Here is a 4,510-nt window from a genome sequence, read left to right as displayed (position 1 = left end):
AAACTATTTCCCACAGTAGAGGTCTTGAAGGACACTCGGCTAGGCGCCAGGTGTAGAGGGCAGCTCCCACGTCGGCACAGAGAGCCCGAAGTTCTCCGCCGCCGCGCGGGCCTCCTGGACAGCCCGAAGCTGATCATGTAGTGAAGCACTTTTTAACACTTTGTCCCCAATGTTCCTTGTTCTTGGCGTAGGCGTCGCTCGATGCACAACCACACAGCATATCGTTTAAGTCTACACGGTCACTGTACCGTTCACACACATGTTGTCCGTCGTAGTTTGGGTCGATGTGCTTCATGCGCCAGGTTTCTCTGCTGTCCGCAGGAGGCAGCGGAGGTGGCTCAGCTACAGAGCCAGTAGCAGGCCCGTGCACTTTCTTTTCTTTTTTCCTACAGTCACAACAACAACAACAAGTGGTAACAAAATGCACCTACTTAGGTAGGTGCATTTCGTGTAGTAACCGCAGATATGAACAACGGTGCTCAAACATCTAGACGATCAAGGCACATAAAAGTGGAAACTAGCAGAAATGGCTGAACTTAAATGGCAGACAACACAGCGAACAGTGATAACGGTAGCGTTGACGGATCTTATGCATTGATAGGTGGAATGTTATAGAAAGAAATACAGCCGAAGAAATCGAGCGAACCGATGCGAGTCACTGACATCGTGACTGAAATCAAGTATAAATGGGCACCGTTAAAGAATGCAATGTGAAGGCAAGATGGCCGATCCGATAGTCCTTAAGGATAATGTACCTGATTCCAGTATTTAGATAACGTGACGTAGGCTCATTTTTTTCTCGATTTCGCCTGCCAACTTTCCCTCAAAGTATAAAGTGGCAAGTCAGTGCAGTTATGCCTTTTCTCTATTGTCCATCGTCGGCCAGCGCTGCATTTCTAAAAAGTGTCTGCAAACCAACTCACCCAGCAGCATATCTTACTGAGACAGAACGTTCGAGGGCGTTCGGTTGCCTCATCTGGCATAATTGGTAAGAGGAAGCCGATGGGAATTGCTAGGCTTCTTCTGTCGATGATGATAACAGTGATGGGCTTGGCGTCTCTCTGAAAGACAAGTGCAAACTGCTTGTCCTTGATCGGTTTCCTAACACCGTCTATGTTCTGAGCTATATCCACGGTATAGAAATGAGCGTTCCTATGATAACGGGAAGTAACATCATCGTCCCTCTTAGGCGCACAAATTAGAGGTCGTTAGACCACAATGTTATATTTGCAGCTTATTCCTCACGATTGCTGTGATCTTACGGCAAATCTCGTCCGTTCTCTGACGGATTACTAGTCAGAATTTGGATTGTACTTATCAGCGGCGGCCGTTTAGCTTTATCATCATATCTATTTATTGTTTCTTAATGACACTTCCCTACTGAAAAATCAAAAGTTCTACGGGGCAATAACCTCATAAAATCTCATTTAATCGCATAGAGTCTCATACGGAGCACATCATTATTATAAAATATCGTACATAATTTGTGATATGTGCAAGAAACTATGAGAACTTATGCAATTATATGCGACTCGTACGTGATTTCTTATGTGAATTGGGTGAGATTGTGTGAAAAAATTTGAGGTTACTGCCCTTTACAGTTTTTTCAGTAGGGTTGGGTAGGCGTTGCTAAAGTGGAGAGCCAATTCAGTACTTTCATGGTCCCATATCATTCTACAACAAAAAACACAGGCTCAGAGGCATAAAAGCGTTGTATATTTTGTAGCAAACAAAGTGAAAAAAAGGATAATATGAAACGGGAGGGATGAAAACTGCTTCCATGCTATTCACCACCGCATGCATTTACGAATTATTTAAAACAACGTATCAGGAGCACAATCAATCCAATACATTCGTACTATTCAGTACTTCTTCTTCCGCTGCTGCCACTTTGCTATGTATAAACTATAAGCCAACACGAATCTGGGACGTAAGCAAGATGTATAGCGCTGCTGTCGACTTGCACAGTATCTCTCACACCTGTTTCTGTGGACGCCTGAAGTCCCTCAAAAAGGTCAGAAGTCAAATTGGCTTCAGGCATCTTTTTCTTTCTTTTTTTTTTTGTGAGAATGCGGGTGGTAGTGCTACAGAACTAAAAGAGCCTTTATGTCTGACATCAACAGCGAATTTATGACAAGGAGGTCGATGTCTGCATGTTTTAAAACAGATCCACAGAAGCCGCTCGAAATATTCTATCGGGATGAGAAAAGCTAGCCTCCTTAATGAAAGCTTTGCGTTGACACAGAGTATTATCTCCGCGCGACAATGCAGAAGCTCTTTATGACCTTCATATTGTGTCTAAGGAGGTTGCTTTCAGAGCAGGTATACATACAGATAATACATAATGATCATTCTTATCGGAACAGCCCGACGACTGTTACTAGTCCGAAAAGAAATTCAAGATGTCCCGATGCATATTTTATGCATAATATTGTCACTACAGCAATATTCAGGCAGACAAAAGACTACATATTGGAACATACACATTTTTACAGGCAAATCTGTAATCCTATCACTCTGGTAATAATACAATAATAAATTTCTTATTTTTTCTGCTTATACTCGTGTGTTTGAAGTGAGAGTTATGCAGCACCTTAAAATGTTTCTAGCAGGATATCGTGACATGAAGGTATTTGTTAGAATCAAGCTTGCTTGGCAGGAGGTAAAAGGCTGTTTCATCGTGAGATTATTTTTTCTTGAAAAAGGCACACTGCATGATCAAGCCTGGGCAGTCATTTCACCATGCACGCTTTTTTTTATTATTCAAGCGCATTTTATCGTCCAGGAAGTGTTGTTTGAAATTCTCCAAATCGCTTTGTACTGGGTGTGGATAAAATGCAATTCCCGAAAGCTACTTCTACTAGTTACCGGTGAGCAATGTGCACGTTTAATCGAATGTAATATAAAGCAGGAAGATCGCCTCGGGAAATTACCAACTGCAACAATATGCGGAAAAAGTGGTCACCAGAAATATTTTATTCATTCGCGGTAGCTTCCATTCTCTTTAGGACGATATAGAGGTCTCATTATTCAACAAATCCCCTCGCACCCAAAGAATAACATACGGCTTTATATCGCGAACACAAAATTGGCTGAAGAATAGCAACATTTAGATGAAAGTTATTACCACAGCTCCCATTCAAGAACAAGTATTTGGTTTGGGTTACGAGAAGTTCTTGCGGGATTATTACTGCTTACAATTTGACTAATTTCACGCCACGCTTCTTTAAGTTGAAAACCTCGCATCAGCTGTGCTTCAAAACTACGATGAAGGAAATATATATGATTCATGTACGTTTCTAATACAGAAAAATAAAACAGAAACGTTTAGAAGGCCAATGCTTCTAAGCAATGTTGTATGCGCGATGAGGTTCCATGTTGTTGTCGTTTTTTTTCTGCATAACACGCCATCAATGGCTACTGCCTAACGCCGACTATTCTTTCCATTGCTTTCTGAGAGTGCCTCGCCACTGCCTTCATTGATTTAGGCGTGCGGACATTGCATTTCGAAGCGCATTTGTGAGGTCTAAAATTGACCGTTTCATAGGGAATATATTGTTACGAGGAATATATTGTTGTCAAGTCCGGCCGGCTTCATCAAGATGCAGACTGCTTGTCCTGTCATCCCGTCGACTCCACTAGCCCTTCCGACTCCGACGTTGACGCCCGAGTCTTGTCTGCCTCGGATTGATCTAATATTGCCGGCAAACAGCACTTTAATCCTTTGCTACATTCCCTTATCCTCCGAAATTCTGCATGTGGTGCGTCTCAATTCCTATAATTCAAGTTCTATTTCACTAATTAGAGAGCATCGGGGCTGTGCTTTTTAGTGTTTCTTGCTAGAATGGGTTCTGGAGAATCACACAACCGGCAATTTACTGTAGTCACAAAAATTCTCTTCTTTCCTAACCATGTTTTAACAGGCAGAATCTGAGTATGTAGCTTATGAAAAGTCTTCGTACACGGCAAGAGAGGTATTTTCCGTATTCTTTGGAATACGTCGTGTGCAGGTAAACCAAAATACAAAGAATGGTACGTGGTCAAAAGGCAAGAGCATGAAAGAGCTCAGACCGAGGCAAAATACATATTCAGTGACAGCAAAAGCGCAATCAGGAGCTACACCGCTGTAGTAATAGCAAAAATCGCGGGTAGAATCCTCGATCAAAAGCGAATATAAAGAAACGTCACCCTTGTTTGGACTCCAGCCCACGCAGGCATGCCCGGCAACGAGGCGGCACACAAACTAGCCCGATATCTCACACACCGGGCTAGAGGAGTGCCACCGGAGCAAGGCAAACAAGAGGACCTGATTAACTATAGCGAAATAACAATGCGCTACAGACTGAGCAGGAGGGTCCTACCACCACCAGACCCCACGTTAGGCAAAGAGGAAGCAGTAGCCTGGAGAAAGCTAGAGACAAATACATACCCGAACCCAGTTCTTGTCAACCATATATGACCAGAAATACAATCAGACCTATGTTCATTATGTAAGGAAAGGGGATCTCTA

The sequence above is a fragment of the Amblyomma maculatum genome, chromosome 2, assembly GCF_055883805.1.
Source record: "Amblyomma maculatum isolate TAMU_Amacu chromosome 2, ASM5588380v1, whole genome shotgun sequence".
NCBI classification, from domain to species: Eukaryota; Metazoa; Arthropoda; class Arachnida; order Ixodida; family Ixodidae; genus Amblyomma; species Amblyomma maculatum.
The sequence above is the reverse complement of the archived record's forward strand: the minus strand, read 5'-3'. Positions refer to the sequence as shown.